At 44.5% G+C, this 11,131-nt stretch overlaps 1 long non-coding RNA gene across 1 annotated transcript; it reads right to left on the bottom strand.

The window, feature by feature from the left end:
• Nucleotides 1-209: 209 nt before the first annotated feature.
• LOC120403263 lies at nucleotides 210-10,389 on the bottom strand. Its single transcript, XR_005597509.1, has 3 exons — nucleotides 10,229-10,389; nucleotides 9,877-9,952; nucleotides 210-478 (listed from the first exon to the last, which is right to left on the bottom strand). It is a non-coding gene; the product is annotated as an uncharacterized LOC120403263 (long non-coding RNA).
• Between the last annotated feature and the right edge of the window lie 742 nt (nucleotides 10,390-11,131).

Genomic DNA, 11,131 nt, shown 5'->3' with positions numbered 1-11,131 from the left:
GTACAGGGCAAACTCCCAAATGAGATAAATAAGCATGCAATTTGTCTAGGGGGCTCTGTTTCACCAAATAATTTATGAGAGCATTAATAAAGCAGAGCTAACATCCCCGCTGTTAGCAAAATACAAACCCAGGATATCGTCTGGTTTGCAGACTCCAAAATAATGTACATTTTCCTTTCAACAAATCAAATACTCCAGTTTTTTTCCCCTTAGGCTGCATTTTCTTTATTGATGTCTCCAGCTGTCTGCTGAGCCAACTCTTCAGGTAGGTACAATGACCCAGTGGTATGCTGCAGTAAATTCCTCAAGCTTACTCTCTCTGTCTTCAGGACAGTGGACTCAGTGAACCTAGGGGGCCTTTATTTTTATTGTAGCAATAAATTCTCCTGGTGCGATGAAGAGTTATTTTACACACTTCCCTTTGATAATGACAGCACAGTACAGAACAAGGCCATCCAAGGTGGGAACGCCAAAGTGCCTGAAACAAAAATAGGTTTCAGTCAAATACTCTGATTGCTGTAAAAGGAGCAAGATATTAATTGGTCCAGGTATAAAATCCCAGGAAGGCTGATTTTTACAATGCCCATATAATCATATAAGCCCCAATTCTGCAAAAAGAACTACACACATGAACCCCCGTGCCCTCAACGAGTGCCATTGATCTCCAGGGGAAAAAGTGATTTCACTGGGGTTCCACTATTGGCACAGAAGGTTGCCTGACCAGTTCTCTTTGCAGGATCATTAAGGGCCCTAGATACAAACTAAGTTTCCAAGCTGCTTTGCACAACATGGTATTCAGAGGGGTGAGAAAAAATTGGGCATTTTCACATTGTGATGTAAATTTGAAACTTGCCCTATTTTCATGAATTTTTTTATTTAGAATGAGCCCCTTTCCATCAAAGCAAGATGAATGCTGCAAAATGATGCTTTCAAATGTCCATTCAAAATCTGACAGTCTCTATTTGGCCATCAGGGACTGTGAAGTTTTAAGTCCTCTGTTGGTTGGATGAACACACACACACACACACACACACACACACAATTTCACTCTGTCTTGAACAGAATTTAGAAAAAAAATCATACAGATCTAGTGTCACGTTGAACTCTTACACCAATTTTCTACAGTGTAATGTATTAGGGATGGATCAGAACCAGAACCTCCAGATCCAAACCTTGCTAATCTCTTGGGATGTTCAACTCTGGGGCCTGTTGGCATGGCCCAAGCAGGCTAAGAAGTGCAGCTGCCGCCTCCAGGTCAGCAGCGGCGCCCCCCTCTGTCGTCCCGTGTCGTCGTCCTGTCTGTCTTTTGGCTGGTTCGGGAAAAAAAAGCGGCAAAGCCGAAAAAATTTCAGTGTAGCAGGACAGGCCAGGGGCGGCGGGCACAGCAGGCAGGAGGCCCGGGCGCCGGGGCGGCTTTCTGGGGAGGGCGGCATGGCTCGGTTGGAGCCTGCGGCCGGGCCGCGGGGGCAGCCCCGGAGCCAGCGGCGCGGACCCGCTGCCGCCTGCGGGAAGCGAACGCTCAACGACGCGGAAGGGAAGCGCCGCGTCGCGTCATCTGCGGCGCGGTCCGTCGTCCCCTCCTCGGTGGACCTGAGGCATGCCGGCGCGGGCGGGAGGGCCCGGGAGCGCCCCTCCCCCAGGATGCCCCCCCGGGGCGCGCAGCCGCTGGTGCCTAGAGCCGCCCCTGCCTGTTGGCTCCTACTGAAAACATTATTTCCAGCTGCTCCGTTTTTCCTGAACGCGTCAGAAGACAGGACCATTGGTCGGACTCATTATGGACATTCTTATTTACCTAAGATGTTTCTTACAAAAGGCTCCTTTGGCCTTACACCATCCAAAATATTTATTTTGTACCTTGCTATTTTTTCCCCTTTAAATTAAGATCTCTCTTTTCTGGTTTTAAAAAAACAAAACACCTCTGTAGAAAACAGCACTCTAGTGTCATGTGCTACATTCTGAGGGCAGGTTTTCTGATAGGCAGGTCAATTGCCATGCAAATGTCTAATTTGTGAGCAGCTGTCACTCCTATCTAGATATGTGACAGTTCATTTGTTATTTAAAAAAATAAATAAAAAGGAACTGGACAAAGCAGAGAGAGGCTAATGTATGGCATCTTTCAAGGCTCACTGCTATGGCAGGCCTCTTATTTTTCAGAAGGCTAGGAAATATAAGTGAGTGGGATTCAATCACATTTAAGCCCAGTCAGATATACCATTACAGACAAGATCAACATCAGCCAATCAGGTTTTTTATTTTGTTTTGTCCATTTCTGCTACAGAAATGTAGCTCTTTTTTTTTTTAAAGTCTTCTTTCCAAACAGGATATTTGGTGATTTATATGCTCAGAGCATCATATAGACATTAACTAATCCTCACAACACCCTTTGAGGTAAGTGGGTAAGCACTATTACCCTTTTTATGGATGAAAAGTGAGACAAAAGGTGAATTAATTTGCTCAAGGCCACAGACAGTCAGGGCAGAGCCAGGATTAGAATGCCGGCTCTACTGGTTCATAACCCTCTGTTTATTCCTTCAGGCCCCACTGCTTTTTGAAAACTAAGCCTTATTGTTGGTGAAAGATGCTGAATCTACAGCTCCATCACACAGCTGGGAACGGGGAGTCTGGAGCTCTGGATTCCATTGCTGGTTTTGATGTCAATGAGACTACTCATAGGCTTAGTATTATGTGTGAGATTAAGTGATTTGCTGGAAATGAGCCTCAGTGACTCATTGGGGCAAGACCAACTCACTTGTAGCCATGCTGAGTTTAAACCGATGGCTGCACATCCACAAGAGGATGTCAGAATGACAGGTTCAGCTGTGCCATTAGATCAGAGAATACATCCAGGAGGGGAGAAGTAGATTTGTGAATCATTGGCTAAAAGGTTCAATTTGCTGCCATTGCCCAACTGTGAAACACCATGTAGGCTAAAGATCAAAAGCAGAGGAGACACGCAATAGAACAATGTTGGCGCCTTTTGCAGCTAGGTGGGTTGTTTTCCGCTACCATCAATAACATTTGTTCATTACCTGTTTACACTACTGATGAAAATCAAAGAAGTAAAAAGAGGGTGTGTGTGAAGGATGAAAGTACATTTGTAATAAGGGACAGTTGAGAGGACTTGAATCCAGATGATCCTGAACTTTGAAAGGTATAACCACCTAACTAATAATCAAAACAAGGGCAAGACACTTGATTCCCCCTAATGATTTTCTCCTTTAGACTAGTCTGACTACAACAGCAGCAATTCACTTGTCCAAGGGCTCTTCAAAGCACCAGTGAACATCACAAGGCTGTTCTGGGAGCTGTCAGCTACCCAGCTGCTGCCATTGTGTCTCTTTTAAGTGACTTTGTCCTGGACTAGCAAGATCTTTAGGATAAAGTCACCAGTTCTTAATGGTGAGAGCAGGGAATGAAACATCCTTTAGGATTTACATATTAAGATGCTTCAGTGAAGCCAAGCATGGCTGACCTAGCACTACAGTCTACAATGCCTTGTGCATGAAAGGCCTGAGCCTGAGAGGAGCCGGCCCTCTGAAACTCCCATCAACGTGAATGGGAGTTAAAGGTGCTCAGCAAGGGGTCAGCACCTCTCTGGATCAGGCTCTTCTGGTGTTACATGAATTTGTAGCCAAAGTTTGGAGAAAGGGGAAGAAGTTTCAGGCCTAGGCTCAGACTAATGAACAATAAACAGGTGGCTTTTTTCTGGGTAATGCCCGTTTTTAAAGTGCCATCAGTGGGCTCATGGAAAGCACTAAAAGGCACTATATTAGGATGTCGTTCAGGCAAGGTGAATCAAAGCATTTCAGGTCATTAGGAACAAGAATTAGTGAGCCCCAAGCCAATCTCAGTCTGGTAACTTGGTGTTGCAATTTCATAGTGCTAGCATGTTACAATCCCAACTGAGAGAGGTCTGGGAGTCCATCCTCTGGAAGCTTGGGTTCTTCATGGCCAGCTCTGAGGCCATCCTAGAAACAAATGGTAAGATTATCATCTTTAGTCACACAATGTCTTCCTTTGTCAAATGCTAGATGATATGCTTTAGTCAAACACTAATTATTGGGCTCAACACTGGGGTAGCGGGGTGGAATTTTATAGAGTGTTATACATGTTTAGATAATCTGTTGGTCCCTTCTGGCCTTAAAATCCACGAATCTTTGAAAATGAAGTCCTCCAGCATATTATTAGCAGTCTCAACCTCTGAATAGATCATTAACATTTATCATCACCTTCGGTGTGTTCAGGATTATGCTTGTTAGGTGAAACCTTAGAAATATTGGAGCCTGGAATAGTCAAAATGCAATTGTGCTATTTGGATGCCAGACAAAGCTTTTATCATCTAGCATTAGACTGCTGTTGTGCCCTGGAAAATATATATCTGCTCTGGCAGTCACTGAATCTCATCTGCTTTATGCAAAGAGCGTAAGAGAGGAGAAAATATATACACATTTGAGTGCTGCATATCTGACCAGAAATATGTTTGTGTCTTACTCAAAGAAATAGGGCTGCTGCATATTCATGAGACAGACACATTCAACACCCTCTCCCCCACAGGCACACAATATGTATATCAATATGAAGTTTGTGCATAATTATAGGAAAGCAAATGTATCCCAGACATTAAACACGCTAACTTAGCCAGAAAAGGTCCTGCCCTCTCATGGACATTATTAAATGAATGCAAGAGTTTGGTAGGTGTCAATATCAAGGGAAGAGTGGACTTGTTTAGAGTTGTCCAAGGGAAGATATCTAGGAGTAACAAGATGACACTGAGAACATAAGATAGTTCAGGCTGAATTTCAGGAAAGATTTCCTAGTGGTGAAAGCTGTTACAGTCTGGAATGGGAAAACAATGGAAGCTCTTCTGGTGGATCATTTAAACTAGGCTGGACTTCATTAGCATCTTCGTCCTGCACCATTAACGTCAGTGGTGAGACAGACTAGTAATGTAAAGATTGAGGGGATTCAGATGGTGGGAACTACCAGGTTTGCTACAGTGGGTCACATTCAGAGCTAGGGTAAGTAGGTGCAGCTCCACTGAGGACAGCAAGAGTCAGTGCATCTGTTTACACCAGTTCTGAATTTACGCCCTGATTCAGCAAAGCACTTAAAGATGTGATTAAGTTCCATTGAAATGTATGGTTATAGTTAGGTTTCTGCTGAAGGGCCTCACTGAACAGTGCTTCACTAGATAAGTTCATGTAGGATAGGTCCATCAATGGCTATTAGCCACGGTGGTCTGGGATGCAACCCCATGCTCTGAGTGTCCCTAGTCTCTCTTTGCCAGAAGCTGGGAGTGGATGACAGGGGATGGATCACTTGATGATTGCCTTTTCTGTTCATTCCCAATGATGCATGGCATTGACCACTGTCAGAAGACAGAAGACTGGCCTAGATGGACCATTGGTCTGACCCAGTATGGCTATTCTTATGTTATGTTCTTATGGTGATAGATGCTTAAGTACATTACTGAATCAAAGCCATAGCCACTTACTAAGTAAGAGATTTAAATACCAGATTGTCTGCTTGAGGTAAAGAAGTCCTCTGTTTACCCACACAACAGGTACAGCAGAGGTAGCAGCGGTACAAACTCCCTCTACACTCCTGCCTATATGCCCCAGTCCTTATGGAAAAGTCCTATAGAGATTAACAGAAATAAAAACAATCGGGTTCTATAGAAATTGCCTTCAAAACCCATAGATTTTCCTAACTGATAACCTTTCTGTAGTCCATTTGGACCATCCTTCTATGATGGCTTGATACCAGCCGAGTGGAGGGGATTCCTCAGCTGTCTGTTTAAACTAGTTGTCCTTTCCCTTTGCCCCTCTAGATCAGTGCACAGTGGACTGAGTGGGATCAGGGATCTGTCCCTGTATGAATATATTTGCAAATTAGAATTTATGTCGAACTCCAGCTTCTTCACAAGTTAAAATAATGGCAATTAAATTGCTTCTAAGCCTCTGTATTTCCTATGAGAACATGGTGAACTTTTTCAATTTTGATGACTAATAAGGGACATCAAGAGGTCTAGTGGTAGCTCATCAGCACCACAGCAATATCCCTAGCTCCTTTGATTTATATTCTGCTCATTTAATACAGCTAACCTAGTAACCTGTGTGACTTCTTCACTGCAGGTGTGCTGGAGTTCTAAGCCTTGAAGTGAAAACTGCCCCATTTTACCTCTGTTCTTAGACTCAAAGCACCTTTGGGTAGCGACTGTGTCTTGCTCTAGGCTTCAGTGGTGCTAAGCTCCCGTTAGCACTCAGTAAGTAAATGATAGGGCCAGATTGTGATGCTCTGTACCTCGGGGAAACCCCCAGAACCCCTATGTTCATCCTTGTAAAATGATTGTGTGGTATCCAATACAAAGTTTGTCATGGCGAGTGTCTTCAGAAGGTTTATGATGCACTGAGAATTGTTGTTACAGTAATGTTATAGTAAGGTTATAGGTTATAATTTCATGTATGTAGTTATGAGGCTGAAAATGTATCCTCATGGCTTAAAATAAGCCCAGGCAAGAACTCTCCAAGAGCTGAGAGGGAGTTCACACCTCATCAGGCCATGTATAGGACAAACCCAGCCTAGCCTCCTAGGAACAAAGGATACTGGCCTAGACAGCAACAAAAGAATCTGTTGGACTCTCGAGGGAGTCACCCTCCTTTCTTTGGTCAGTTTGGAACTGTGATGAGGTAATGCTCACCTGACTCTGAAGGGTGGGGGGCAAAGCCAAGAGGGAAGAAAGAACATGATAAAAGAGAGAGATGTTTGCCATGTTCTTCCTCTCTCTTCCACCTACATCTATAGACACCACAACAAGCGACTGAACACTGATCAAAGGGGAGAGCCTGGCTGAAGAGCAACCAGCCAGCCTGTGGTGAGAAACATCTAAGTTTGTAAGGGCACTGAAAGTGTTAAGATCAGCTTAGAAGGCGTTTTGCTTTTATTTCATTTGACCAAATCTGATTTGTTATGCTTTGACTTATAATCACTTAAAATTTATCTTTATAGTTAATAAATCTGCTTGTTTATTGTACTGAAGCAGTGCATTTTGTTTGAAGACTGACTGAGGCTCCCCTTGGGATAACAAGCCTGGTACATATCAATTTCTTTGTTAAATTGATGAACTCATATAAGCTTGCAGCATCCAGCGGGCATAACTGGACACTGCATGACAGAGGTTCCTAGGGTTGTGTCTGGGACAGGAGATATGGGCTAGTATCATTCAGTTGCAAGTAGCTGGGAACAGCTTACATGCCAGAGTCTGTGTGTGAACAGCCCAGGAGTGGGGGTTCTCACAGGAGAGCAGGATAAGGCTGGCTCCCAGAGTCAAGGATTGGAGTGACCTATCAGACCACTGGTCCAGATAACACCAGAGGGGAATGTCATACAGATCATATGGCCATCACTCAGTTTTTACTAATATTTGCTCAGGTCTTCTGCTGAGGGCAGCGCAAGAGTCTTGAAGGGAACCTGGCAGAGAATTGGAGATGTTTTTTCAGAGTTCTCCTATATATTTCTGAAAGCAAGAGACATTGAGGAGACAGCTGAAAGGTGAAATGCTCCACACTATTAGACCCAAAGGTACTGGGGATTTGCAATATATTCCAATGGGAGCACAGAGAGGATTATGGATTCCTAGATAATGGCAGTCAAAAATGTAAAGAATAGCATCATCCATGCAAGAATGCCACTTTGGAAAGGCACATTTCCTTTACAGGAAACCAGGTGCCACGTGAGACCATTGAGCATTATAGAACAGATCTGTGCAATAAAGTTAAGTCATGTGAATTTGAAAAGTTAAGAGATGGGCTAATTAGGGACCATTATTAGCAATGTAAAACCACATTACTTATAGTAGGTTGCTCACCATGGGATTGCTCACTGCACAGTAAATGCTCTCTAATTCACTTATATTTAAAGTATATAAACTTTTAAAAAGAGAAACAAAGAACTCAAGTTTAAACTGTTGTAGGTTATCGAAGCTACTGGATACTGTTATGTCAAAAATATAGCAACTATTTCTAAAGGGTACATTTTTACTCAAGCAAAGCAAAACTACTGTTCAGAAATGCACCTCCAAGCTTCCATGATGTGTTAAGACCATGGTTTTACAATATATGCTTTAGCATAAATTCAGGGACCCTAAATCCTGACTATTTAAACCTCTTGCTGAGACAACTAGTTCAACTAGAGAGGGCCAGAAAAGTGCTATGTGACCCTCAAATTCCTGAGACTATTTAACCTCTAAAGCAGCATAAGAAGCATAGCTCCCTGATTTGAAACTCAGATCTATGTACACAAGGCAAAATTATTTTAAAATTAACATTAAACAACAGGGATTTGCTGGCCACCGCTTTCCGCAGCCCCCATTGGCTTGGAACAGTGGGAGCTGCGATCAGCCAAACCTGCAGACGCTGCAGGTAAACAAACTGTCCTGGCTCCCCAGCAGATTTCCCTGATGGGCTGAGTGCCAAAGGTGCCAAAGATTTCCGATCCCTGGTCTAGGAAATTATTGCAAGTTATTATTCTACATTATTAACGTGTGTTGCTAATTAATTGAATGGAAGATGCTTTGCGTTCATACTGCTTAGCAGTGGCTCAGGGTGACCGAAACAGGTGGGGGAGCTCTCACTGCACCAGCCAAGATAAAGAGGGAACTATGGCAGATCACTGCTTATCCAAGGAAGAGCTTTCTCTGCTTTAACAGAGGAGGGGAGTTGGTCCTCTAACTGCCCTCCCTTGTTTTAAACCCTGCTGTTAGTGAGACAGTAATCCTTTCTCTACTTGATTGAACTTTAGTGGCATAGACAGACATGCCTTATCTACAATCCATTTGAAGCTTTAACTTCTGAATCAGCCACCTTGAGTCACTCCTAGAACTTCCTGAGCATCACCTGTGCCTTATAAAATAATATTCTGATCAGGTAAAGGTAAATGTGTTGGAAATAATGTATGGATGTGACAGCAATGAAGGATCAATCAGTTGTGGAATGGTGGAAGGTTACAAGGGATATGATCAGTTCCCCAGACGTCGCATTCTTGGATCACTGATTCAATGCTTTTCACCTTCCACATAGCTTGATGAAAATACAGACCAATCATTCTGAGAGTTCAGTCTTGCATGCAGGCTAACTGTGCTGTTCACAGCAGGAATAAGTTCTCTCAGAACATCTGGCACAGCAGGGAGCTGAGTGACAGGCACATTTTAGCAACAGGCTCTGTTTCTACGCCAGCCGTATCAGCATGTGTCGCAGCCGTAATTCTGTTCTGAATCTATCCAGGGATCAAAACTGAAATCTTTGGAGAAAATATTCCTATGGAGCTTTGCTTCCAAGCCATCCAAGGCATGTAACAGAGAGTCAACAAAATAAAATGGTGCCAGGTTAATAATGACCCTGAATATTTATGTAGCACTTCACATCTTCAAATTGCCATACACGTTAGTCCTCATAACACATCTCTGATGTAGGGAAGTTTTACTGTCTGTATTTTACAGTTGGTGATACTGCAGCATAGAAAGGTTAAGTAGTCAGCTCTTGGCTCTCACTTCATAACATCGTTGAGCTTTTCTCCCCCCAAGAAGGCTAGAAACGTATTGCCATGCTGTCTGGAGTGGCTCATGACAGTGAGTGTCAACCTCAGGGCAGACTGCCAAGAAACAGGGCATGAACCCCAAACTGGTTGTGTGCTCTATACTTCGATTTCACCAACCAAGTAACATGTGTGAACTCCTCAGGCACTATAACAGCTTTAATAAGAAGCCACGAACAGTCCCCTTGTGTTTTCTGATCTATCTTTCAAGCCTGCTTCTGATAAATTGTCTCTATAACAACAATATTCAGCTTATGCCCCAGTCCCAAAGGACCAGTCACTTACCCCAGGTCATTTGTCCTCAGATCTCAAACCAAAGACAAGGCTGTATCAATACTGTAGCAAACTAACAGTGTATTAACTAGGAAAAAAAGAAAAAAGAGAGTTATTTACATGGTTAAAGCAGGTAAGCACACGCACACAAATGAGGTACAATTTTAAGTTTAAAAGAAAATAGAAACTTCTACAATAAGAAAGCTTTTATGTCCTTTAGGGCTAACCCAAACCAAGAAGCTTGGTTGATGAGGGGAGGGCTATGTCTCACTAGCAGGGCTGGATTAAGGCAGGGGCTTTAGGGGCTGCAGCCCAGGGCTCCAGCTCAAGGGGGGCCCCACAAAAATAAATCACAGGCAGAGACCTCCAGCTCTGGGCCACTAAAAGTCTTGTGGCACAGCGAGGCGCTCAGGCAGGCTGCCTGCATGCCGTGGCCTCACGCCACTCCCAGAAGTGGCTGGATGCTGGTATGTCTCTGCGGCCCCTGGCAGGGGGGAGGAGGGTGGGGTGAAGGCGGCTCCACACACTGCCCCCACCCCCAGCACCGTCCTCACAGCTCCCATTGTCTGGAAACCGGCCAATGGGAGCTACGGGGGTGGCACTTGCGGGTGTGGGCAGCACACAGAGACACGCTGTCCCCCCCCCCCATGGGCCACAGAGATGTGCTAGTAGCCAGTTGCTTCTGGGAGCAGTGTGGGACTATGGCAGGCAGACAGGCAGTCTGCCTGAGCCCTGCTGCATCGCCAGCCAGGAGCCGCTTGTGGTAAGTACCTCCCGGCCGGAGCCTGCACCTTGCACACCCTTCTCCACCCCAACCCCCTGCCCCAGATCAGAATCCCCCTCCTGCACCCAAACTCCCTCCCAGACCCTGCACCCCCTCCTGAACCCCAATACTCTGCACCAGCCCCCTCCTGGACCAAACTCCCTCCCAGAGAAAATACTTATGTACAGGGGCCCTACAAAATCTAATAGCCCCAGGCCCACAAGAGAGTTAATCCGACCCTGCTCACTAGGTCATAGGTAGTGTCCTAGACTGATACCCTATCCTGACTAAATAATGATAATAATGAGGAACAAGATACTATTCTATAGCACAGGTACTGCTATACTTACTTTTAGGAATATTTGCCCCTCAGTATCCAGGCAGCATAAAAATACCAGTTTCTCCTTAACAGGCATTTTTATTCCCTTCCCCCAGCATTCAAGCTGTGATGGGATGTAGACTTGTACCCTCTTCATGGGTGTGAGGGTATCAACCAAGTCTTTT

Source organism: Mauremys reevesii, linkage group 4 (genome assembly GCF_016161935.1).
Source record: "Mauremys reevesii isolate NIE-2019 linkage group 4, ASM1616193v1, whole genome shotgun sequence".
Lineage (NCBI taxonomy): Eukaryota > Metazoa > Chordata > Testudines > Geoemydidae > Mauremys > Mauremys reevesii.
The sequence above is the reverse complement of the archived record's forward strand: the minus strand, read 5'-3'. Positions and strand labels throughout refer to the sequence as shown.